Source organism: Paroedura picta, chromosome 2, assembly GCF_049243985.1.
Source record: "Paroedura picta isolate Pp20150507F chromosome 2, Ppicta_v3.0, whole genome shotgun sequence".
Taxonomy (NCBI): Eukaryota; Metazoa; Chordata; class Lepidosauria; order Squamata; family Gekkonidae; genus Paroedura; species Paroedura picta.
In genome coordinates, this window is record NC_135370.1 from 101301844 (window position 1) to 101329637 (window position 27794).

The following is a 27794-nucleotide window of genomic DNA, read 5'->3' on the forward strand; positions in this document are numbered from 1 at the left end:
CACCACAGCAGTCCAGAGAATACAGCAATGACATGCAAAACAACTATGTTCCTCCTAATTCTCTAATTAATAACAGGTCTGCAAGCACAAACACATGAGCAAACAACCGTCCACAGAACACACACCAAACCACTAGTGAGCTTGCATTGCATTTCAGAATGCACTGGGCTTTACCCCGTGTGTGTGTGTGTGTGTGTATGGCAGTTGATGAAAGAATGTATAGAAATATTATGGCTGGCCCAGGAAAGCGTTTTCATTTGCAACAAAGAGAAGACATGTAATGAGACCTTGGCTCTGTCTGATCTACTGAAACTGTGCACAGAATGAATGTTCTGTAATAAGAAAAAGGAAGATAGATCAGCCTGAGAAAGAAAACAGTCATGCACCTTGACAGTTGAACAGCCTCACAAAATAACTGCAAAAACGTCGGGGAGTAAAAATGATTAGAAATAAGTACAGATTCTGAGGGGAAAATCTTTGGCTTTGAAAAGTGTCATAGTCACTTCTACTTTATAGAAAATCCCTCTAGTACCACTTTCCAAATAAATGTCTAAAGTCTCACATACTCTGTAAGAACAAATACAGATATTTCCTCCCAAATCAATAGAGATAAATCATTTTTACTATGTCAGAAAGTAGGCATTCTTCATTAAAGCAATGTGATAGCTATCTTAAGGCATGTCTACAGCATGGACTTAAAATAGAAATAACCCCCTTTCCCCAGGAAACACTGGGAACTGTAGTTTTGTTAAGGAGAGGATCTAAGTGTCTCTGAGAAAATTCTGTACACAGTAAAGCCACCTAGAGTTTCCAGTATTCTTTGACAGGTAAACTGGCATAAAATCAATACAGGTTTGTAGTATTGTGATACTCTCAATCTTCTGAATTGTAACTTAAGCATATTTTTTTTGCATCTAGAAAATAATACAGTAAAGGTAGGACGCAAATAAATTGTGATATCAACCATGTGGCAAAAAAGAAAAAAAATTAAATCAGGTTATATTAGTATAGAAAGTATCTTTTTAATAAGACATTTATGAATCTGCAAACTATTAAATGTATGCCAGTTGAGATATGATGCCTTTCATACGACAACTGCAAATGTGAGACTGATCAAAGAAGCAACAGTCACTGCCTCTTCTTAAAGGAAACTTCCACATAACAGTGGGAAATAACCTGTACACAGATATGTACCTGAAGGAGATTTTGACCATGGCAGCTGACCTAAATACACCCAACTTGGTATCAGAGAACATTTCTGAATATCAGCTTACAACTAGAGAGTCTTATGTGTATAGGTTTCAATTGAGGGGAACCTCTACATTCTGAGACACTAAATGTGTGAATCCAAAAGCCAGGAAGTCCTCAGCCTGTATGCCCTGTTGTTATCCCTCCAGAGGAATTGGTTAGCCACTATGTGAGTCTTGATGCTGGACTACATGGACCATGGTCTGATCAATATGGGCTTTTCTTATGTTCTTATGGCTGCCAACTCCAGGTTGGGAAATTCCTTAAGATTTGAGCCTGGAGCCTGGGAAGGTTGAATCTGGGGAGGGTAGGCACCTTGCCAGGCCACAGAGTCCTGCCTCCAAAGGATCCATTTTTTCCAGGGTAACTGATTTCTATATGCTGAGAGATCTCCATGCCCCAGCTTGAGGTTGGCTACCCTACATCAATCAATTGACCTATGGAGAAAGAAATGCAGAAGATGGATTACAATGTTTATCCATATATGCTCTGCAAAACAGTTCATGGTTCAATGTGTTCTTTTTTCAGAATTCCAGGCAGATTAAGATAAACCATGCACACTAGGTTGACAAATCAAAACTGTTTATTCAGCACAACAGCACCCTATTCTAACCATAGCAAGTAATCAGATAAGGGGCAAATAAGTTATATTAAATCACCCCAGAACATCAAAGGGACCAGCTGAGAGGTACTTGGTGGCCAGCTGTTTACTTCAGAGATAGAAATAGTCAGGCTGAATCTCCCAAGAGAAAATAGACATGTCAGGCTTTTCTTCTGCAAACAGAAAACAAATTAGTGTTGGCAATCAACAATGCACAATCAATGCCAATAAACAATACATGTTAAATACTCTTTTTTATTCTATATTCAAATCTTGGCAACCCAAGAAGAAAACCATTCAGAGGAGAAAACACACATTTAACAATGTTGTAGTCTGAACAGGCTTCATCAGCAGCCTTAGCCATGAAAAAAGGATGGCACAAGCTCAATATGGCTGAATCTCAATCTTTATAAAGTGACCAGTCAGAGCTACCCATCATATTTTTTTTCTCCCCTACTGGCCCCATTTCTTCATGGGCAAACTACCACTATACATACTGGCTTTTGCCAACTCCCCTCATGGTCTCCATTTGGAAAAGCACAAAGCCATTTTGCTCTATCTCTTCCCCATGTAAGTGGCTTCACCAGTCCTCACTGAGCTATGGTCAGGGGAGGCAAGAGACGAGCAGGGGAAAACTTCCTTTTTCTTCCTCCCTCGCACCAGTTGCTCCTGGGCCAGATAAGAGCCCTGGATGGCCTGGTATCGGCCCCTATGCCACGTTTGACACCCCTGGTTTAAACTAAATGTTTGAACTTCTCTTCAAACTAGCTTTATGCAGATGTGATTCTATGAAGATTATGCCCAATAGAGAAGCTAAAATAAAAATACATTTCTGCAGGAAAAATTGAATATGTTGGTATGTGACATACATTCCTATTTTTAAATCCTGTTAACTGGGATGCCGAGCCTCTTGTGGCACAGGGTGGTAAGGCGGCCGACATGCTGTCTGAAGCTCTGGCCATGAGGCTGGGAGTTTGATCCCAGCAGCCGGCTCAAGGTTGACTCAGCCTTCCATCCTTCCGAGGTCAGTAAAATGAATACCCAGCTTGCTGGGAGGTAAAATGGTAATGACTGGGGAACGGAATGGCAAACCACCCAGTATTGAGTCTGCTAAAAAAATGCTAGAGGGCGTCACCTCAAGGGTCAGACATGACTTGGTGCTTGCACAAGGGATACCTTTACCTTTAACTGGGATGCCAGGGTGTTGTACAGCTTGGTGTAGTGGTTATCTGGTGAGCCGGGTTTGAATCTGCGCTCCCTCACATGCAACCAGCTGGGTGACATTGGGCTCGCCACGGCACTGAGAAAACTGCTCTGACCGAGCAGTGATATCAGGGCTCTCTCAGCCTCACTCACCTCACAGGGTGTCTGTTGTGGGGAGAGGAATGGAAAGGAGATTGTAAGCTGCTTTGAGACTCCTTTGGGTAGAGAAAAGTGGCATATAAGAACCAACTCTTCTTCTTCTATATCTCAAAGTAGTGTTCAGGAAGAAACCTCTGTGCAGTTTCAGTTAAGGTCTCTGGTTCACACAGCTAAAATGCCTTCAAAATCTCCCCACCATGTTGCAAGTGGGCATCAAAGCCATTATGGTTTCGTCATGAACATTTCACTGCAGTGTAAACACATGAACACACCTTCCTGCCTTATACTGAAGCAGATTCTTGGTCCATCAAAATCTGTACTGTCTCACTCAGACTGGCAGTGGGTCTCCTGTCATCTCTTAACTGATCCTTTTAACTGGAGATGCCAGGGGTGTTCAGTCTGTTCTCTGAACTTCTAACATGGAAAGAGATTTCAGTTCTATACAAAAAGCCAAAATTTTCCTCAGCAATAAAAGACCTTATTTTAAAGCCCATTTTTCCTAAATATTAAATATCAAAGTTGGCCTTTCAACATCTGTTTTGCCATAGGGAAGCAATGCTTTTCTTATTAAAATGAATAATGCTTTAGTTTTTGCAACCCTAATGTGCAGTTGGCAGCTAATGATATTCATTTTAGAAATCAACATTTAATGTTATGTCATTTTAATTTAGTATATAAATCATAGCCAACTTAAAAGTACTCCAAAAGTATAGAATGCATGTATTTTAATATGATAATTTGCAAAACTAGAGAAAATAAATGTCATTTTAACAAGATTCACCCAAAATCTGATCATCTTCAGTGCATCTCATTCAATAGATATGTCAGACTGAATTTAGTATTTGACGGCTGGCCTAGAAAGTGCAAAAAGCTTTCATCAACTGTTTTGGAAGAGCTTTTAGATGGTAATACAATCAAATTGCTATATGTGTTTAGAAGACACATCTGTGTAGTTACCTCATAATGCAATTCCAAACAAGTTATACTGTTCTAAAGCCATTGGTGGGTTTACAAGGGTAAAACTCTGCTTAGGATTGTTCTATAAAGGAAAGATCCATGCTGATGTGGAGAGATGCACAGAGGTTTTAATAAAGCCATGTGTGTATACTGCAATGTGCTGAACCGTGTCCAGGACAGGTAATAGAGGTATCCAATATTCAATATCCATTTAGCCCTCTATCATGCACAGTGAAAGTGAATGGAACTTCATGATAAGAGAAAAGAGAAATAAGTGTATCACACCTTATACTAGTCTTCATATGCCTGTTTCTGGTGCACCCCATACAGGAATGGGACATGCTGCCATATTCCTAAAAATATGAAAATCCATGCAAGATTGGATAGGATAATTTCTTTAGCATTTCCATGTCTCATTTCCATTTTCTTCCTTTATGAATAAATTGGAGCTTCTTTCAATTTTAGAGAGCTTCATTTTCTGTCAGTCCTAAAAACGTGAGTTTTTATTTTAAATGCATTTGGAGCTGAAGGTTGTGCTTCAGATTCTCAAAAAAGAAGAACCTCTCAGGAGAATTTACAATCACCACTTGCGGGCCCAGAAACTTTTACATTAGCTAACTTTATATAAATGTGAATGTTCCTCTGTGCTGAATATTTCCTACAAATGCTATACAACCGTTCATGGATACCAGTTTGAGGTAGGGCAGAAGGCATCGCTCTCCCCCTACCTACTCATCCCAGCTTCAGACCCTGGGTTCTAATTCTTCTGTCCTACACTTAAATGGGGTGGCATGGCTGGACGTAGCAACAGTTAAGAGTAGAGGGCTTGCTTGCAGCCAGAGCAGTCAGCACTGTAAACAGGGAAGGAAGGCATAAGATAGGTGAGAGGAAAGCAGAGGAGCCATTGGGACTAAGCAAAGAGACAAGTCTCAGAGCTGATAGTAAGGACTTGGGGTCATTAAAGAAACTCCTCCTATGACTGGGGGCTTGTAGCAAGAACATGCAATAGGAGCTAAGGACTGAGGGTCAAGACTTAGCATCACTGAGGGGACTCTGTGAGAGCACTGCAGGACTGGGAAAGCAACTGAACAGAGTTCAGGACTGGGCAGGCAGGAGAGTCTGAGGGTTCAAGTGTTTAACCTTAAGTGAGGTTTGGGGGAAACTGGGGAGGTCCTGAGGCCCCCGGCTATGAGGTGCTATATGCGGGGACAGGTGACAATAATAAATGGTCTCAAATAATCACTCCAACTTCTGAATTCATAAATGTTGGCACTGTGTCTATTCTTCTAATTCTTCAGCTCTATTTTTTTGGCTCACCTTTGTCTTCCTCGAGCCATAGTGTTAAATCCAGACTAAGTTTTCCACTAGTGTGGTATAAAGGTTAAGAGGAGTGACAGCTTCTAATCTGGTGGGCCATGTTTTATTTGCCACTCTTCCACATACAGCCACCCGGGTGACCTTGGGTTCATGACATTCCTGATAGTGCTGTTCTAACTGAGCTCTCTGCAGAGCTCTCTCAGCCCCACCTGGCTCACAGGGTGTCTGTTATGGGGAGAGAAAGGGAAGGCCATTGTAAGCTGCTTTGCAACTCCTTCAGGCAGTGAAAAGCCGGGTATACAAACCAACTCTCCTTCTTCTAATTGAAAGTAGTTATATCAGCTAAACAGAATTTCTCGATCTCCCCCTGCAGCCCATTGATCTCCCTGAAATGCAGCCCCTGGAGGACAGGGAATCTTCAGGAACAGCATGAGAGGCAAATCATGGGTCTACAGCAAAAATAGGAAATTGGCAGAAATTACATAATCCAGCTGTTGGTTTGAATCTATCCCACAGTTCCCAACCCTTGAACAATTCACTATCAATCTGTTTAGTTCCCTCGATTCTCCGTCTGACCTTTAACCTGCTTACCAACTGCTTTTGTAAACCTTCTGTTTTCTCTGCCATCTGACTGATGAACTGACATTTCATGCAAGCATACATGCCCTTCATGTACACATCTAAATGAAGTACATTCTAAAGCTTCCACTGCTGAACACATTGTTTTCTCCCATAAAGGTTATTCCCAAGGATGCTGCCACTTCCATGAGTTACATCCGTGCAATCTTTTAAGACTTTTGTGCACTGTGAGCAGCCAAAAGGAAACAGAAGGGAAATGAACAATACAGTAGGACACATATACAATAGTGGACAAAAAACCAAGAAAGGAAAGATATTTCAAAAGCTGATCTGAAAATAGAATCTGATGATTGCCAGAGCAGCTCTCTGCACCCAAGAACCAAAATTGAATTTCAGAAATGTTACATGTATCTGATCTTCACTTCTAGATATGGTTGCCAACAACCTGAAGAAGAAAGGGCTGTCTCTTTAACAGAGGCTTAAAGTACAAAATTTGACAGTTGGAGCTTCTTTGTGGAATGGAGATAAATAGTATCACCTGGCAGAAAGCTCCCCATTGTGCCACTTGTAAGGGGATGGGGATTTTCTTTTCTGTAGACATTGGCAGGCCTACTTTTGGAACTGGTACTTGAGAATGCAGAAACAAAATTATTTTTTAATGTTTTCTTGAATAAAACATCCTTCATTTGGAAGCTGTACACAAAATCTTCTTAATGTGAAGCAGATTTAAAATGTTTTAAATAAATAAATAAATATAGCAGCATACATACTATTGAATTCTGAAGTGGCTCACTACCCAAGAGAGCAATATTTCTGAATGTATAGTTCAGATGTTTAAGAAGAAGAAGACTTGGTTCTTATGTGGCGCTTTTCTCTACCCTTTCCTCTCCCCACAACAGACACCCTGTGAGGTCAGAACAGTTTTATCAGTGCCGTGGTGAGCCCAAGGTCACCCAGCTGACTGCATGTGGGGGGGCGCAGATTCACACCCTGCTCACCAGATTAGAAGTCCGCACTGCTAACCACTACCGCAAACTGGCTCTCATCCTGAAGCATCCTGAAGAATTTAACGCATGTAGATCAGCTTAATTCAGTGAGTGGTGTAAATAGACAGTTGTACAAGGGGAAGGGAATGCCTGCTTGGGAATGCCATAGGTTCTCCAGGGTTGTGGCCCACCAGGAAGTTCCTTGGTTTGTTAAAGGGCCAGTGCACCAGATGGGGGAGTTAATATGGTGTATTGGCTAGAGCAGCCTTTTAAAAACCTTTGACCATGGAGGAGCTCCCCAAATATTTTTCAGGCTTCAAGGAGCCCTGGAACCAGCTGGAAGTGATATCAGCTGGCCATGACTCCCTGCCACACCCCCTTGTCATACCTGAGGAGTAGGGGGAGAGAAAGAGAAGGTTTCAGGTAGTAGTAGGCATCCAGGCTTCACTCCCTTTCCCAGGCCCAGGAACCATATAAGACCACCATGCCCAGGTCAATAGAAGAGGCCAGTTCCCTACTTTCACAGCGATGCTGGGAATGGTTTGGGGTTGAGCCCATTAAGGCAAGATACAGGGGACAGGCTGAGGAGCTCCTGGAGAACACTCATGGATCCCCAGGGCTCCAGAAAGCCCTAGTTGGGAATTCCTGGGTTAGAGTGTCAGAACAGGATAAAAAAAGAACTGAGCTCAGCAGGGATGTGATTGCACAGCACCCTCTGAAGCTGAAACTGAATCTCTGCAATCTTGCCAGCTGCACAAACATGCACCCAAAGTATGGCACCTCGGATCCTCTCCAGAGAAATCTATTGGGATGCATGTCCCACATCATTCTGCAAGTAACAACTTCTTTATTTGTGAAAGGTTATGCTGGCAGCTAAGTGCAAGTTACATTAGCAGGATGGATGCAGAGGTTAGCACCTGTGTGTGAGCTGCTGCTTCTGTTATCATTGATTTTATGGTATCATATTGGATTTGTATTTTATAGTTTTGTTGTCTTAAGAACTTTATTGCATTTTAAAAGGTACCCACTGCCTAAAGTGCCTTTGGGCAGAGAGTATGATTTATAAATAAATAAAGCAGCAAGCTATGCAGAAGAGCCATGAATCCCATGTATCCCCTGGAGAGGAGATCCAGTGTTTCTTCCTGCACTGACTGTGTGATTGCTGCAATGTTTTTTGCATCCTTTCAAAAACTCTAACAGAAAATACAAAGAAATGCTGCTTAGAGAAACATGTTACACCAGGCAAATTCACAGCAGAAAGGAATAGCACTGCACTTCTTCCTCTGAATGGGCAACAATGTTGGATGCTACGGGTCACTCCCATTTCCTGGCGGGAGGAGGGCTCAGGGAAGGGAGGAGTGACTGCTTTGCACTTCTTTTTAGTTATTGCTGGTGCCAACCAGATCAAAAGCAGTACAAAATGGCATGCTTTATTCCCTTCAGCATAGCTGCAATAGAGGGGCAAAAAGTGCTACACATGGATGACAAGATTCAGAGGATCAAAGGGCACTGAAGAGGCCCATGACTGCCAGTCTAGAGTAGTGGTTAAGAGCAGTGGCCTCTAAACTGTCCTCCACACAGTGGAGCATTTGGCCCAGTGCAATTCGTCAACCCCAGATTTGTGCTCCCACATGGGAGCCAGGGCAATGAAGTTCCCAGTACAGAAACAGTGTTGGGGGAGAGGAAGGGAAGGTGATTGTAAGCCTCTTTGAGACTCCTTTGGGTAGCGAAAAGCAGGGTAGACCTTTATTTGCCATGTTGCACCATTCATACCTCACTTGGGGCCAGTGCATGGAATCCCTGTTAATTACAAATTAGAAGCACTAATTACAAATTAGAAGCACAAATTATTAAGCACATTTCTTCTCTATATCATAACTAGAGTTAAACGGCACCAATACATCAGGGTCCCCTTTGAACTAGGATCCAAAATGGCATCTGTTTCTGTTCGGGTCTGTCTTTATTAAATATCTCTGTATAGGGCAGGAAGAGTTGTTTACCTCAGACAGAGATGAGGTGCATAGAGTTTGTATGTGTTCCCCATTTGTTAACAAGCAGCACAATTGCAATAGGGTTTACCTATGATATTCTGAGGGCAGTGAATTCCACCCTCTAGTGATGGATCTCACCTTCAGTATGATCACAGATTCTACCATAAAAGAGAAATAGGGCCATAAGCTGAGCTTGCTGACTCTGCTAAGGTTGACAGCCTTCAGTTGTGACCTAGAATTCTCCAATAATTGTCATTGATCTCCAGACCACAGAGATCAATTTCCCCTGGAGAAAATGGCAGCTTTGGCATCTGGGCTCGATGGCATTACATTCCTGCTGAGCTCTTCCCCAAATTGCCCTCCCAGGGCTCCTTCCCCAAATCTCCAGAAATGTTCCTACCCAGAGTTGGCAACCCCAATGCCCAATATATACCCTGAATACATAAAAGAAAGTTAAAGGCATTTGGGGAGTTGTCACATAAAACAACCACTTACAACCATCCTCTGTGCCTCATATTCCTGTAAAGCTAACATTGTTGTCTGAGTTTATGCAGCTTCAAGCTCAGTTCAGTTAAGGCACAAGCTGTATGACAACTAAGATCTTACATATTCAAAAGTTTCAGATGGAAAATATCAAGCTTCCAAGTGTTACATTTATAATCCCCAGTAAAAACAGCCTCTAAAATTCTTCAATTGATTCAATAACATGAGCAACACAAAGCACTCACATGGCATTCTTTCATTGAACAAGTGGTTGCCTTCCAACCTCCCTCCACTGTATCACATACTGTTTTTGAAATTTCCCTATGTGTAAAATGCAGTTTTACCAAGACTCATAGGCGAGAGCAGCTATTCTGAGTAAATCCCACTGGGCTCATGGAACTAGGGCTCTTGCTCTTTAAATCCTGGCCCAGGCTGAGCTGTAGCCCAACTAGCGGAAATGTCATTCTAGAAGAAGAAAAAGCATGTTGGTTTCTCTCCATTTCACAGCTGAGACATTGGATGGGAACTGTAGAAACAAGAGTGCTCGTGCTACATCTGCTAAACAGACTGCAAACCAGGGGCTTCTGCAGCTGTCCACTTGGCACCTTTCACCCTTCATTAGATTCACTGGGGAGGGGGGAGGAAGAACCCTGTCAATGTTCAAGCCAAGTATTCATTAAAATCCCATATTAAAACACTCTGTTCCCTGTAATTTTAGCTAATTTAACTTCCAATAAACACAGACTATTCATCCCTCAGTCATTAACCATCTTTTTTCTGGCATCTTAGTTATCAAATTGGATTGGAGCCTGGCTAATCCTCTACAAACTCTATAGGTTTTCCCCTAATCCATCTGACTAAATCCTTTTTCCTTTCTATTATTTTTGGTCATTTAAAAAAACCAACATCGCCCTGGCAAGGGACGAGCTGTGTGTCATAGGAAGTGGACCCTTAATTATACAACAGTGCCCAGCTGAAGATTATCACTCTGCCTCCATAGCACACTATCTCTGCCAGTACAGCATAGGCTACCTGGAGAGAACTCCTGTTTATTGGAATAAATTGGTGTGAGAATCAGATTCTCGCGTATAATATATATGTGAAACATCTTATGCAGCAGTCCAGGGTGTAAACTGCACGGAGCTTTTATTCCAACCCCAGATCGATTCAGTCCTTGCCCTCTACACAGAATGCGATTTCTGTTTGGATTTTGGGCGATTTAAATTTTCCTTCTCCAGCAAGAAGGATTGATCCGGAGTGACCCTACCTTTATTGTGTGATATCTCAGACTGCTGCTAATCCTGAATATATTCAGAAAATTGCATTGTTTTGAATCTGGGCTCTCCTCCATGGTAGAGGACCCGTGATTGGCTACAGGTAGTCATGTGACAAGCCTGCCTCAAAGGAGAAGCCCCTGACTTCTCTCAACTTCTGTCGGCCTTGGATTTTTTTGTGCCTTCTTCGTTCCCCCCCCCCTCCCTTCAAGAAAGGAAAGGATTTTTTCCTCCCTCCTCTGACTTCTTGGATCCTCTCCCCCCTTCAAGAAAACAGAGAAAGGGTCTCCATTTGCCCACCCCCCCTCTTCTGAGCCTCCCTAACCACGTGCAGAAGACTTTCCTGTTTCAATGGGGAGGGGGGGAACAGGAAGACCCGAGTTCAAAGCGATCTGAATTCAACAGGATTGACAATGGAATTAAAAAAGTAAGTGCAGACTCTGTCCTGGTTCGCCTCCTGGCCTATCATGGCTGCCCTTCAAACTGCCCCCCCCCTCAAACTATATAATCTTTGTCTCTTCAGTCTTCCCGCTTAATCGTCTTAGTTGCTCTCTTTTGTTCTGTTACCAACTCTGTGATGTCCTTTTGGACACATCCAGTTCTAGGCTGCCAGTTTTGGTTGGGAAATATCTAGAGATTTTTTTTTGGGGGGGGGTAGGGACATCAGTGGGGTGGAATTCCATAGATTCCATCTTCTCCTGGGGATTTGACTTCTGCTGTCTGGAGATAAGCTGTATTATCAAGAGAAGATCTCCAGACCCACCTACAGGCTGGCCAGACAATTCACGGGGGGAGCAAAGCCCCATGCTGAAGTTGCTTTGAAGGGCAGACTAGAACTTGGATGCCTTGGGTTCAAATCCCCACTCATCCATGAAGCTTCATCCAGTCATTCCCAGCCTAACCTACTCCACAGGGTTATGAAGTCACAGAGAATCATATACAGCATACCGTGCTGCTTCGGGAAAGAAGGGAAAGAAACGTGTATTATAGAGAACATATTAGGATCAAAGTAAAATGTCATCATCCCAATCTCCCCAATAGATAGCCACCCAAGATCCAGAACTAGAACCCCATAACTCATTCATTTTTGAGAGCCTGTAGGGCCTAGTTTTTTTTTTGGGGGGGGGGCTATTGTAGGATGCAACTTCAGCCACTAAGCCACAGCTGCTACCTCCTCCATTCTCCTCAATTCCCACAACCCCTCCCCAGGTACTCGAGCAAAAGAAGGAGGAGGTAGGAGGATGAGGAGGCTGCTGGAGATGGTGGTCTGAGGTGAGGCATGTGAGGGGGCCCAGCTGCACCATAGATGGTGGCCCATTGGCAGAGATGAGCAGGAGGATGAAGGAAGCGCTGCCAAGCTGCCCGCCATGCCCAATGGACAGTGGCATGAGCAGCAGTCCTAAACATCTTTTTATAAGCAATGGAGGGTCAGGAGTACATACACCACCGCTGCTGATGCCACTGTTTTGGTTGCTGCTGCTGCTGCCTCTACCAGAATCAGTAGCAGCGCCAGCAGGCAAGCTCCCAACCCTGTGCCACTGCTATGAAGGCACAGGGGCTTGCACACTGGTGCTGCCATTGATGGAGGTGGAAACAGCAGGAGCGACCAGAACAGTAGCATCAGCATCAGCAGCATGTGAACTCCCGACCCTCTGCCAATTATAAAATGGTGCTTAAGACTGTCTCCCAGGCTCTTCTGCCAACAGCCTGTGCGCTGGGACTGGCAGGCAGCTCAGTGGTACTTCCTTTATCCTCATGCTCACCTCTGCCAGTGGACCACTGTCTATGACATTGCTGAGCCCCGTCTCATGCCTCACCTCACACCACTGTATCCAGCAGCCTCCTTGTCTTCCCCCCTCCTCACTCTTTTGCTCAGGTATCAGGGGAGAGGTTTTGGGGATTGAGGAGAACAGAGGAGGCAGCAGCCGTGGCTCAGCAGCCAAGGGTGCACACTGCAATAGCTTCCCCGGAGCTTGTTAGCCCCGCCCCTTCTGTAGTCTATTTCCATTTCATTTTGCTGTCCCCATGTCATTTTGCCATGTCATTTTGCTGTCCCTATGATGTTTCACATCAAAAACCATGCACATCTATGGACCTACTCTTACTGTGGTGCAGCTTCAGAAAACTAAGTCAAAGATACTACCAAGAAACATTAAGCCACAAACCATCCCTGTATGTTTTTAAATGGGAAGAGAAAAGTTCAGCTGCTTTCCTACAATGGTGACAGAACTGCAAGGAAAAGAGAAATTGTACTTTACATTTTCTAAAAACTAATCACCCTGCTTTTTACATAGGTGAAGGGTGACGCAAGGAAGGAAAGAAAAACAGTGAAATGAAATGACATAAACAGATGCTACCAGTATGACTTGGAGCCCAACTTGATCTTTGTTCAGCCATAGACCCCACTGAGTTGAATGGCACATTACAGAACTGCAGACAGGACTGCAGGCCTAGCGATGTTTCATTGCTAGCCAAAAATGCCTTACCTCAACCACACAAAGGGCCAGGTGCAACTGTATCTTTGGACCCAAACAGATCTTTGCAGTTCAAATACAGCAAAAGGGAAACACTCTGAAAATAATTTACATGCTGGCAAGCCTTGCAAGTAGCAATAGATTGCATAGTAAAGACAAAGCAGAAAGACAAGAGAACCTATGCAGGGTATGCAGACATAACTATGGCTGATGCTGGGTGTACAGATTTCTCATTTAAGCTTTGTAAATATGCAATAACTATTAGTGAAAATCACTATACAGCACTGAGGGCCATTCCGCACCGGGATCCATGTATCAAATTGTTTGCTGAACAAAAAATCGCCATTTTAAATAGTGGAATTCATCGTCATGCATACCTGTCTTTGTAGTGGAATCCAGTTGCGTTTCTATCGTTTCCCACAGGCAAAAATCGCTAGAAAGGAAGCGCTATTGCTGAGCTGTGTCCCGCCCCTGGCCGTCAAGCAGCCAATGGGCGGCCGTTATCATGCTCCCAAACAGCCCCTTTCCCTTTAAGGAAGGGTTTTTTTAAAAAAAAACACACACACGTTGCAATGAATATGCGTTGATTCGTTGCAATGGAGAGACCCATCCAGTTAGCAGGTGATGTTTGAGCTGCCGTTTCATCGTTGCCATGCTCCCCCCTGAGTGAAAAAAAAAAATCCCCCCCCCCTCACAGGCGCAATTTTCGGCCGAAAACAGTGTGAAAAATAAAGTGAAAATAAACCAGCAAACGGGCCTCTGCGATGCTTGTGCTTGGTGACTTTAAACAGAGGGACTGCAGCCGGGGAAGCCTCACTGGGTAGACGAAGGCTTGCCGGTGCGTTGATCTCCGCATGCTCGGAGAAAAAAAATGGCGATCGCTTCGCCGGAAGATCAGAGGAGAGAGCCAGGGGGAGGGACTTTGCAGAAACCGCAACCATGGTAATGCACAGAACTTTCCCGCTAGTGTTGCAGATTGGTTGCGGGAGTGTAGCGCTTTCCGGAGGGTGAATCCACTTTTTGGGATTTCCCTGAAAGCGCTACAACGAAGCGCTTTTTGAGGATCGGTTTCAGGAGTATTGCAAATTGTCAACGATGTTGTGCATAACAGCAAAACTGTAGCGATTTCAATTAGTAACCATTGTGCTATTTTGGACGAATGCGGAATGGCCCTGAGAAAATCCTGGACCAGCAGCATAAAATTCAAACACATGCAAATGCTGAATCTACTTTGTGAAGCTGTCTTGGGATTCATGGTGCACATCTTGCTGCGGCTATTGCGAGCATTTTCTGCTGGCATGGCTTCAGTGGCCCTGATCTGACATTAGGAGTGACTAGTAAGGAGGCCAGGTTTGCCATTAACACCAAGTCATCTGGGCAGCTAGGATAAAAACAGCTTGTGAAGAGCTGGGGGAATGGGCATTCCAATGGCAAATGATACTCAGTGTGAGCAAGTGTAAAGTGATGCATAGAATCCCAGTTTCACATATATGCTGATGGGATCTGAGATGGCAGCAAGGGACCGAGAAAGGGACATTGGGGAGGTAGTGAAATATCATGAAATATCAAACTAGCATACAGTTGCTGTGGGGAAAGGGCCAGTTCCATGTTTGCCATAATTAGAACAGAAGCAACAAATACAATTGCCTCTGTCATACTGCTTTTATACAAATCTGTGGTGAGACCACACTTGGAATATTGTATACAGTTCTAGTCACCACATTTGAAAATCGGTATTGTACAGCTTGAAAAGGAGCAGAAAAGAGCAGGCAAAATGATCAGTGAAGGACTAATTTATGAGGATTAATAAATATGCTTGAGGCTCTTTAGCCTAGACAAAAAGGCAAGTAAGGGGGAGACATTATAGAGGTTTGTAAAATTATGTATGATATAGAAGGAGTGGACAGGGAGACCCCTCTCCCGTCCTACTAGAAGCCAGGGTCATCCATTGAAACTGAAAGGTAGGAGATTCAGGAGAGACAAAAGGTAGTCTTTCTTTACACAGTATATAGTGGAATTTGTGTTCATGGAAACCATCTTGGGAGGCTTTAAAAGGCAAGTGGACAAATTCATGGAGGACTGGGCTATCATTGGCTGTTAATCATGATGGATGCCTCCTCCCACCAGTATCAGATGTAGTATGACACTTTAAGTCAGCTGCTGGGGAGCATTGGCAGGTTGATGTTGTCACATGCTTCCTGTTCCTGAGCTCCCTAGAGGTAGTTGGTTGGCCACTGTGTCAACGGAATGCTACCACACCCAGTGAGGATGGTGAGCCCAAGAGAACTCTGAGAGAACTGTGACTGGACCAAGGTTATTCAACTGGCTGCATGTGGAGGAGTTGGGAATCATATCTGGTTCTCCAGATTAGAGGCTGCTGCTCTTCGCCACTAGACCAAGCTGGCTCTCAAGTGTGAGGTGTTTCTTCCAAGGGTCTGGAAGGTTTTTGCTCCAGACTGCATGGGCTTCAATCCAAAAAATAGAGATAGTGTTTTCCTTCCTTCATCTCTTCTCCAGTGGCAACTGTTTAGCATCAAGGCATTCTACTGTGTCCTCTTTCTAAAGCTGCACTTATTCTGTGACCATTTTTACAAATCAAATTGATTTTATTGTAAATACCCTAAAGAAAATCTTCATTTACTTGCACATCCCCAATATAAGAGCCTAAAGAAGCATCATTTATTCAACAGGATGGTTTAATTGCTTTCCCTGTGTTCTCTTGGCAAGAGTTTGGTGTTTTAAATAATAAAAGAATCCCTTTCAAAGGAAATCAGGGTTTTATACCTTTAGGTCTAACAAAAGGAGTGATAGCTTTTTATGGCATTGCCTAATTCTTACAATTTATTGTATTTCTTATAAGCTTTCCCCAAAAAAGAGAGAGAGAGACAGGCATAAGTTTAAGTTCTATTCAGGAAAGGTAATATTTTGCTTGTCCTTAGAAGATGTGAGATTATAGCAGCTACCCATATTAAATGATAATAATTATGGTAGGGAATGGATTCAAGTGGGTAGCCATGCTGGTCTGAAGCAATATTTGGGTTCCAATGTTTCAGTTCAGGTTGTTCTCTGTTCAAGATAAGAGTTCATTCAGCAACCCCGCCCAGACAGATATTTACAGAAAAAGATCTCTCTGAAGAAGCTTGACATAATATGCATTGGGGTTTCACAAATATTAAATATTCTTTCCTACAAATTGTTTTTTTTTCTTCATTGGACTTGGTGCGGCCCTTTTCTTTCTTCAAGATCAGAGTGGTCAGAAGGTCACTCAAAAGACTGGTTACTATCCAGTCAATTAAAAAGTAGCTCTCTGCCCCTCCTCCAGCGATACTACAGTGACTTTTTAAATCCTTTCCTTTAAAGCAATGATACCCCTAGCACATACCCCACGTTCTAGTAAAGTAAGAAAGACCTTGGTCTGGTTGACTTTCTGGTTGATGGGTGCTTCCTACCTTGAAACAGCTGCCATAGGGATTGGAAGACATGTACGTTATGAGTCTCCCTGGCTCATGACAGGGATAAAAGTAAAGGGCCCATCCTCTCCTACAACCAGGGTGTTCCCCCCCCCCTATTGCACAAGAAACCAGTGAGAGCACACAATCCACTATTCCATGGGCACTTCCTTAGTTTGTTTTAACTGAAAAAAAAGAATAATGTGAAAGTAGGAAAGGGAAATGAGAATGATTGCAGAAATTAAGGAAAAGAGATTGACAGGAAGGAGGAGAGGAGAGGAGAGGAAAACAAGACGAGAAACAGGAAGAATACTTTTTTTACATAAATAATGGTTGAGAACAGAGACTCCGTAAAACTAAGAATGCACTCCTTTGATTTTTATTGAGAGTTGTATATTGTGCACTAAGTATAGAACATTCTGAAGCTGTCACAAAATATATAGTCCTCACAAAACGGCTTCTCAGTGTTTACCTTATTTATTTTTCTACATATCGGTTGTAAGGGCTTGAGAGGAACAGGTTTAAGCTACCTATCCATAGTTTAAACAGAGGTTTGAAAATGATCTATTTGAGATATTGTAGTGGTGGACTGCCAACAGTAGAAATGAATAACTTGGACTAGACGATCTTGGAGAGTCCTTATTTGACACTATGATTCCCTAGGTCTGATTATGCACATGAAGGAAAGGCTGGGCCAGCGCTTTCATGGCAGCAGGGCTAATCCCCACTTATTATTATTATTATTATTATTATTATTATTATTATTATTATTATTATTATTAGATTTATTTCCCACCACTCCCTTGCAGCTCGTGGCGGGTAACAGCATCCCAGAATCCCCATTAAAACCCCATTAAAACAATAATAACGTTACCAATATTACCGGCATGGCAAGAATGGCAGCTCAACTTCCCCCCCTCCCACTACTAGCGGGTGGAGAGGAGGTCCTGATGATGTTTTACTTCGGGTCTGAATCCCGAGTGCATAATATAGGTGCCAGTCCAGCTCCCTCCTGGTCCTGGCCCACTTTAGGGCCTCTGATGGCCCACAGCAAGGGAATGCTGATTTTACTGCATTGCTTTTTTTGCTGCAGCTGCCATTGGCAGCCAAGCCGGGTGAGGCATGTGCACAAAGGCCCAACTCCTCCCCATGCTACAGTGGTCAGGAGGGGACTGATAATGCCCCAGTCATCTCTGTGGTGCACACTGTCTACATTTGAATCTTATACATGTGGACTTCTTATATTTTTCCTCTTACACTACAAAAAAACAACAATTCCAGAGGCACAAGTTGTTTGTGTATACAATTGGTAATTCTTCTAATACTGTAAAAGTACATTCTTAAATAACATTGTTTAGCTGTACACTCCATGGGTAGACATGGACAAGTGTCTCTCATGTTCTGCCTGTATGATGGGAAGAACAGTGCAGACTGCTCTATCTTGTGCAATTATTAGTAGCAGACTGAGGAATTATTGGTCTGAATACTTTCTGCCTCTACATTTGGTAAATTACTCTTGTTTTTATATTTTGGAAAAATCTGAATAATATACTAAAGCTCCTCACTTTTATTGCCTTGAAGCTGAGAAGGCAGCAAACATCTCCAAAGGCAAAATCTAAGCAAGCAAAACCAGGAATGTTTCAAATTGAAAGTATTGTGTCTCATTACATTCTGAAGTTTGTTTTATTCATTGGGAAAACATTCAGCTCCTGCCAAAAAAAATTAATCTCACATTAGGGCCCATCAGGAATGAGAAAAGAGGTGTCTGAAAGTTTTTAGCTTTCTCCCAAAGAAGTGGAAGTGGAAAAGAGTGTTGACTCAGACTAAGCAGAACAGCTGCGGACAGTCTGAAGGCAAAAATATTTCATAGACCATCCTCTTACAGCTTGTTACTTGGGAACCCAAATACCACACCGTTTACATTTTTGTTGCTCGAGACAGTTCACAAAAAAAGTAGTAAATGTGAAATGCTTCCAATAAGTTTGATTTCCCCTCTTATAAATAACTGATATTTCAGGGGGGGGGGAAATGTATACCATGTACATCCTAGCTACTTCATTTGCTTTGAAACCATATTGATTGCTTGTTGTTCATTTTATAACTGGGAAACAGATATGTAAATTGAACAAATGGTCAGAATAAAAAGAGGTCATGTCATTCATAAATTTAGGACTTTGGTATATTTAGGATTTTCTGGCCTATGCAGAAAAGATTCCCGTATTTTACTCAGAAACATCTGCCAACCTGGAAATTCTGTACAGGTTAGAAAGGTGGAATAGAAAGATCTTAGATTAAACAATATCCCCATTACAATTTGTAGGCTTGTTTGGGATGAGACCACCTTTTCAATATGGCTCCAAGCCTCAAAAAACCATTCTGCTGTAATGTTTTCAGCTGAGAGGAAGGTCTTTAGCTTTCCTAGAGCTACCATTTGATGCCTCATGAACCAGTCCTATGCATGCTATGCATGCTTATTTAGGAATAATTACTAAATTAATTATATGTTGCTCTGCATGTATTAACTCTTTTTAATATTAATTTATTTTATATGTTAACCTAGGCTCATTCCACATATATAGGATAATGCAATATCAATGGCTTCTGCAGCTGGATTTTCCTGTGCAGAACAAGAACATATACTACTAAAGTGCATTGAAAGTGCATTATCTAGCATGTGTGGAATGGGACATAGTTTTATCATCATCTTGTGTAAAACAGTGGCTACATTTTAAGAATACATCTGCCAATGCGCAATGAGTTGGGGAGACTAGCTTTCAAGTAACTAAGATCTGGTTACACAAGAAGGCTGAGAGTTTTTAACACTCATCCAAATTAATTCTTTAACCCAGTAGCTGATCCTGAATATCAGAGAGATTTCCATGTTGGCTTCTGTTTCCATCATCATTTCTACCAGTCTTAATTATCCTAGCAGAAATACATTTCTCCAAGTGCCTTCTCAATGTCTTACTCCCCAAAGCATTTGTATTTTGCTTATTCACTTAGAATATTTCTAGCCCACCTTTCCATTAAATATGCATGAGTCAAGCACTACTTGCGCGCTGCCTCCTACTTTCGATTTCTTTCAATTTTGAGTTCACTCTATTCCTGTGACTTCTTTCCTTAGATTCCTCCGAGGACCACAGAGCCCTCAAATAAATTGCTTTCCTGAACTTCTTATATGAATTCAACTGCAAATAGAGGCAGTTACAACCTGAGGGCTACCTGGCCCATAAAAGGTATCTCCTAATAGCAGCAGTAATAATCAATAGCTGTAGGCAGAGTTGCCAACAGGCCTGGAGACAAGTTTCCTGTCCCTTCAATCAAGGTTGATATGTAGACATGGGCAAATTTCATGTTATGGAGGTAAATAACAGATCTTAATAAATAATATAACCTGGCTAGTAACATCCTATTAAGCTTCTATTAACAGGACAATGCATTTGTTTTTCTTTAGGCAGTTGGCAGTCCAAACTATAGGAACTTCTTTGAAGTTTTAAATTTTTCACAGAACATTTCTCATTTTCTGAACCTAACTGAACAATCCTAAATGGAGTTCTGTCATTTGAACTTCACTGAAGTCAATGAATTTAAAGAGTCTAATTCCACTCAGGACTGCATTGTAAAGTGACTACTAAGGCATCCATGCTTTGAACTATTTTTCTGGAATATGAAAACGGATATGTGGTATTTTAAATGCTTTGTTTTTATTGGTATGATTGGCAAGCATAGTTCATTTGCCACAGCTCTCCATTGTTATTACAGCTGAAAGAATGGAAGAGAAGGATGCAGAGTTAATATTGCATGATTGCTGCCTTGGCAACAGTTGTAAGCTGGGCCTTGCTTACACTGAATATTTGGAACATACACCAGACACAGCCTTATGGTTGGAACCAAGTTTAATAATGCTTTTATTAAACTCCCCCCCCCCCGGTCTGGTATCCTTGTTGCAAAGTAGGATACTAACTCTTAGGTTGCCAGATCCCTTCTCCCATCAAATGATTTGAATGAACAGCTAGATATATGGGGTAGATTGCTTGATCTCAGTGGGAGCTATTGTCTACTGCTCGATTCTCTCAGGATGTCTCCAGAATATTTTTATGAGTGGTGAAGGCATCACTACTGTGAATTGCTTTGATTCAGGTAGTTGTGAAATACTTGCATGGTCAGGAAATTCATGAAATGGAAGATTCACAACCCCCATTCTAAGTCTAGATTGTGGTTGTGATGTCTAGAGGAGAATCTGCCTTAGATATATCTTTTTTTCCCCGTTTTTGTCACCTCAGCATTCAGAAACAGGCTGTCCAGTACAGGAGCATCTAGGGCTTCCTTGCTCTTTGTACAAGACTGGAGCCTCATGGGACAAGAATAAAGATTATTATTGTTGTTGTTGTTATTGTTATTGCACCTCCTGGTTCTATTTGTAGCCTTTGATGAAGTAAATCATGCTATCCTGTTAAGTCATTGGAAGGCAGAAGTAGATATCAGAGGATGAGCTTGGATAGTTTAAAATGTTGTTCATGGTCTGGACTCAAAATCATAGAATCATAAAATCATAGAGTTGGAAGGGGCCATACAGGCCATCTAGTCCAACCCCCTGCTCAACGCAGGATTAGCCCTAAAAATGTTGCTGTCAGAGACTAGCAATCTTCAGCTTGGGAGCTGTTGACTGGCATGGGGAACTCAGTCACAATAAGACAAGAGACGACTTTTGGCATGAACTAGGCCACAGCTTTATTAACTAACACAACTAGGGGTTGGCCTGGCACGAGGATAGAGCCATCCCCATGCAGCCGTCCGGCTGCTAGCGTGGGCTCAAGAGGCGCCCAGGGTCCCCCGTTCCTCCCAGCCGGGAGGAAAGGATCCCTTGCCCCTTGATGCCCTCCCCAGGGAGGAGGCCAGTCATGGCTGTTGGGCGTCCGGCTCATACAAACCATCCTTACCCCCTGGCTCCGAGCCCCTGGCCTTCCCAGCCGGGTAAGGCCGCGCTCGGTATCAGCCGGTCTCTTAATGAGACCCCCACCACAGGTCCCCAGTCGCAAACTGGTCCCTGCGCAAAAGCTCTACCTCGTGCCCCCTATTCCGCCACTGAGCGAGGCCAAGCCGGCCTCGTTCCCGCCAACCCCAGAATTCCCCAGACACCACAAACGCAGTGCCGAACCCAAACTACCCAACCAAGCATCCATCCCCAATGCCGAAAGATGCACTCCGTCGCTCCGGAAAACAGGAGCGTTCCGATGCCTGATGGTGGGGTGCCGTAATACAGCTCCTCCCAACCGTGCCATGAGTTTTCGAACTTCCCTGTTAACCTTCTCCTTGGCCCGGTGGACTCTCTCGGGACGATCCGCACGTCTCCACGTCCTCCGATCCAATAATTCGGACCACACCAAGTAGGTATCCGGAAGCCTCTTCCGCAGAACCCGCAAATCCGCAGACACCATATTCCGCAGCTGAAGACCAGAGACCTCGGGAAGATCGTTCTCGCCAAGCTGTATTACCAACACCGCCGGGGGTCCCTTCTCGAAGACGTTCCTGGATACCACTTCCACAAGCGCCGCCCACTTCAGCCCCCGGTAACCAGCCCAATGAAGCTGAAGGCGACCTTCGAGTCCCAGCCGGGCCTCCCATCCAGACGTCGTCGCATACCGGGCCGCCCAGTATACTATGCTGTGCCCCACGATCAACGCTGTAGGCCCAGCACAGTCCAGTCCTGTAACGAGTGACAAATTACAACGTGCCACCAGTACGAATGTAAAACCGAAATGCTGAGGATCGCCACCGACCCAGTCTCATGATCTCAGCGGGCTCCGCCCCATCACGGAAGGCCTGGGTCGCGGCCCCGATCCGAAAAGAGTGGGTACCATACCACTCTTGGGGCAACCTGGCCTCCCGTAAACATAACTTCAAAACAGCTGCAAACTGAAAACGGGAAAGGAACGTCCCATCCCTGTGGATAAAGAACAACCCCGGCCTCGCGGGCCGCAAGGCAATGAACCGTAGCAACGCCGCTACTGGGCAGCACCCTCGTTCCGGAGCCCTGCGAAGGAAAACTGGGGCTCCCTTTCCCTTCTGATCCGTCTTTGAGCGGCGCATCCAGAGTTGCGCCCCTTCCTCTGGAAACTGGACATCCTCGACTCGCAGAGCCGAGGAACCCCGTGCACACCTGGACTGAGCCACCAACTCCCCGCAGCGGAATGCTCCGTGATAGGCCACCAAAAACGCCGCTCTGAAGAGGGCAGCCTCATAACTGGAAGAGCAAACCGTCCGTAGCTGACCCACCACCCGTACCAGCAGTTCCCTGGTAATCGGGCGCCTGGAATCCGGGGACCGATATACCATCCTCCCCCACCCCTTGACTGCCGTCTTCGCCAGGTGGGAGGAACTGGGATCCCAAGTCCCAAAGGCCTTGCTGAAAAAGGCAAGGCCAGCCATCGTCACCCTTAGTGACCTGTGCGCTAACCCCCGGTCCTTTAAGTGGACCAAATAACTCAAGAGGGTCTGTTCACAAAGCGGCCAGGGGCCAACCCATCCCCTTGAGTGGGCGTAAGCCAAGAAGTCCCTTGCCGCCCCTTGATAGCTTTTCCACGTGGAGGGAGCAACGGACCCCAGTACGCCTTCCCAGATCATTCCGCTCCAAGGTCCCAGAGTTCGTCCGGGAAGTCGTCCGGGTCCCGGCGAGCCTGAGGGGCAAGCAAGCGAAACTTTTCGACCTGCAGGCGAGACAAACTGTCAGCAAGCACATTACTAATTCCAGCTATGTGCCTGGCTTTGAAAGTGATGTTAGCCTCCAGGCAAACCAGTACCAAGCGGCGCACCAGGCGCATGACCCGTGCCGCCTTAGCTGATTGTTTGTTCAATATCCGAACCGCCGCCTGGTTATCGCACCAGAACAGCACATTTTTATCGCTGAACTCCTCCCTCCATAGTACCACCGCTACGAGCAGCGGGAAGAATTCCAGAAAAGTGAGGTCCCTCCGTAAACCATCTCCCCACCAGGCGGGCCACCGCTGGGCGCACCACCGGTCCCTAAAGAGGACCCCGAAACCCACTCCCCCAGCTGCATCGGAGTGCACCTGGAGGTCCCCCCGAAGGCTCATATCAGCTCGCCATAGGGACACCCCATTGAAGTGTTCCAAGAATTGCAGCCAAGTGCTCAGGTCCTCCCGAATGCCCTGTGAAATGCGCATGCGATGGTGCGGCTTGCTCAATCCCCTCGTGGCATGAGCCAGACGGGCACAGAAAGCCCTGCCCGGGGCCACCACCTTACAAGCGAAATTCAGGTGGCCTAAAAGCACCTGCATTTCCTTCAGAGTGCATTTTTTGCGAGAAGACATTTCTCGGATAAGGCCACGCAGGGCGACCACTTTCTCCATGGGAAGACTGGAAGTGCCAGCCTCAGAGTCCAACTGTATACCTAGATAAGTAAGTCGGGTGGCCGGACCTTCCGTCTTGTCCCGAGCTAAGGGAACCCCCAACTCTCCGGCCACCGCCTGGAAAACCCCCAACCGCCTGGCGCAGGCGTCCGTGCCCCCGCGCCCCGCGACCAGGAAATCATCCAGATAATGCGTGATCCCCCGGAACCGCCCCTTGCGCCGCACCACCCATTCCAAAAACGAGCTGAAGGTCTCAAAGGCCGCGCACGCTATAGAACACCCCATAGGCATTGTCTTATCAACGTACCATTGGCCTCCAAACTCGATCCCGAGCAGGTTGAAATCCTCCGGATGAATGGGTAGCAGTCGGAATGCAGACTGTATGTCGGCTTTTGCAAGGAGGGCCCCAGGACCACAGGCACGAATCATGGCTACTGCCTCATCGAATGAAGCGTACCGAACAGTACACAAGGCCGTGGGAATGGCATCGTTGACCGACCCACCCCGCGGATAAGAGAGGTGGTGTATCAGGCGGAATTGACCAGCTGCCTTTTTCGGCACCACCCCCAACGGGGACACCCGAAGATTTTCCAGCGGTGGGCGGTCAAAAGGGCCCGCCATACGCTCCGCCTGGCATTCCTTCCGCAACTTATCTGCCACAATGTCCGGGTAGTCTCTGGCTGACCGAAGGTTCCCGCAAGTAGTGGGGACCCGGTCCCCCGTGAAAGGGATCCGAAACCCCTCGGTGAAGCCCTTCGCCAAATAAAGGGCCTCCTGCCTCTTAGGATACAAGAGGAGCCAGTCCATCAATGGGCCCAGCTTGATTGGCGTGAGGGCCAACCGCCGGAGAGCCCCTGGGGGCTCAGGCGGTCTTTCCCGCTGTTGAGGAACCTGGGACACCCGACCCTCCGTCCTTCTTACCGGAGAGTCGGGTTCCACGAAAGGGAGGGCCCCCACTCCCTTGAGGGCATGCTGACACTGCATGCCCCCCTCCGCAGCCCTCGCATTTGTGTTCGAACCTGCACCGCCTGCGCTTACACCCGGTCCGGTTAAAGTCCCAGCACACAAAACCGGCAAGCTTCCTGCTGCTGGGCGCCGGGGCCCTACCCTTCTCCTTGTGATGCCGTACGCTGGGCCCAACCTGAACAATCCACGTATCGTGGTGCTTGAGGTCCCAGCGCGCAAGGGGATTGTGAGAGGCTAGTTCCCTAAACTCCCTGTCATATTCCAGGGCAGCCTCCTCCCCTGCCAGGTCCCTGGCCTCCAAAACCTGTGATAGATACTTCCAGGTATGCCACCCCCTCTTTGGGTAGGCGGCAGTCACCAAGGCCATGTACTCTGCAAGGCCCCTCAACCAGTTATCGAAAGTCCGATCCACAGCTCTCTCCCGCTTGCGGGGCTCTTTGCGCTTCCCAGTGTCACCCCCTTTGCCCTGCCCCCGGAGCATGGCAAACACATCCACAAAAAATCCCTCCAGGGCCCTCTCCCGGATCTTGGGTGGTAAGTGGATACCGGGAGGTGAATCGTTGGCCGTGTGCCAAACCGGAGGCGCCCGGTCTTCTTCGGCTACTCCCTCTGCATCCAGGAGCCTAACCGCATCATTCCTCCTCTTGAGAAGCCAACGAGGCAGTGCAGGTACGTAGGCCCCCTCGAGCCAATACCAGCCACCTCGCCGATCTTCGTCCCCCTCCCAAGAAGATTACTCACCCGAGGAGGGGCTGGGCTTGCGCCTGGTCTTCTTATCCACTTTGCGGGGCCGGACTCGCCCCTTTCTCGCATGCCGGTCCCCGCTGGCCCCTGAAGAAAAACTGGAGACAGAAAGGTCACCCGAGCCAGACCCGCGGGACAAGTGACTGATTCCGGAGGCTCCGCTGGGACTGCTGCTGGCCATCTGAGCCAGGGCAGCAGAATACCCTCGCCAATATGCTGCATCCTCAGGCGGAAATGCAGCTGCCCCCCGGGATGCGGAGCGCGATGCCCCCCGCCGGGACTTGGCACGGGACCCCCTGTCCCCCACTGTCTGGGCACCCCGCCTGGCCTTGGCCCCCTTTGACAATCGACGCCCCCTGGTGGCGGCTGGTGAGGCTGCAGCCCGTATGCCACCCCCTGTCGGGTTGCCAGGGCAGCCCCGAGCCCAGCCAGGCCTGGAGCCCCCCCTTTTGCGAGCAGGGCTACCACTGCCCCTAGACGCAGTGGAAAGCTGGCCTGGGGAGGGCAGCCTAGCCCCCCCACCAGACCGGGTAGAAACCCGTCGTCTGGCTCCCCCTTTTTGTGCAGCCACGGGGGTTACCCCCCCTCCCCTCACTGGGGAGCGCGACCGGGGCGAGCCGCGCCTCGTGCTCGGGCCTGCGTCCTGCGATCGCCCCCTGCGGCCGGTCACCGCCCCTTGCAAGCCCCGCGCCGCGGGGACCGCCGTGGCCCAAGCCTCCCGGGCCCGCAAGGCACTGGCCCTGCTCCTCCGCCTCCCCGTGTCCTCGGCCCCTGCCTCCTGCTGGGCTGGAGAGCCGCGGCCCGCGGCCACCCCCCGCCGGGCGCGAGAGCGCGACCCAGCCATTCCCCCCGCTTCACGCGCCCCCGTTCCTTTTCCCGCTGCCGAGAAACGCCGGCCCGCGCGGCTCCGCTGCCGCCACCAATCTCCGGCTCCATGCCGCTCGTCGGCCGCCGCCCGATGCCCCTCCGAACCGCTCCCGACGGCTCCGCCTGAAGCCGCGTGGAAGGCCTCAGCCGCGCCCGCTCTGCGCCGCGTGCCTTCCCCGGAGCTCCCTGCAGACAAAGAGGGCAGGGGCCGAGCACATGGCGCTTATAAGCGCCTTGTCCCCGCCCTCCGCGCAGGCGCTCCGGCCGCTTCCGTCTCCTGCTCCTTCCCTCCCCCGCCCGTCAACTGCGGCCGCGTCCAGCCGCAGCCGCTCTTTATGTTCCACAGTGCACAATCTAATGTTATTGAACCACTTTGTAAAGCCCTTAGGATAGCTCATTCACAGATCTGGAATTGGGTATCATTAATGTGCTGATGACGCCTAGCTCTATATCTCTCTATCCAAGTGCGGGAGCTTCTGGCATTCTGCAGGGCCTGCAAAACAGAGCTCTTCCACCAGGTTTATGGTTGAGGCCAAGGGAGTGAGGAAGATCAGTTTGGGATCCCCCCCAGTGTCAGGCATTAGTTAGATCATTACCATCTTGGCTCATCTTTCCACCTTCAGTGGAGGTTGGAATTCCACCATGTTTGTGCCAGTTGTTCTGTGGTTTTTGTCCTGTTTTAATGGGGGTTTATTGGGGGGGTTATCGGACACTTTGTAACCCACCACAAGCCGGTCTCAGGAATGGCAGGAAATAGCAACAACAACAACAACAATAATAATATAGTAGAACCAGTGCCTAACAGCTGTGATTAAATGGCTGAAAGTGAATAAAGTAAAACTGATCCCAGATAACATGGAAGTGATGTTGCCTTGAAAGACAGAAATATTGAAGGACAAAATTGTGCTTCCCAGTTTTGATGGAATTCAACTGACCATTGCTGATTCGATTTAAGAGCCTAGGGATTATACTGAAACCAACACTGCTGTTGGGAAGAAATATTTCTCATAACTCAGCCTAGCCCAGAAAGCAGCCTCCTACCTAGATTGCACTAATGTGGCCACCTGGGTCCATGCCATGGTTGTATCAACAAGACTCCGGTAATGCATTCTAAATTGGTTCCCCT

General features: G+C 46.4%; 1 long non-coding RNA gene across 1 annotated transcript in view; it reads right to left on the reverse strand.

The window, feature by feature from the left end:
• Positions 1-1813: 1813 nt before the first annotated feature.
• Positions 1814-27794, reverse strand: part of LOC143828757 (uncharacterized) — a 54238-nt gene continuing 28257 nt past the window's right edge. The window contains exons 3-4 of the long non-coding RNA XR_013227854.1: positions 4454-4521; positions 1814-2022 (exon numbers count right to left, since the gene is read on the reverse strand). This is a non-coding gene — a long non-coding RNA (uncharacterized LOC143828757). The remainder of the gene's footprint in view (positions 2023-4453; positions 4522-27794) is intronic.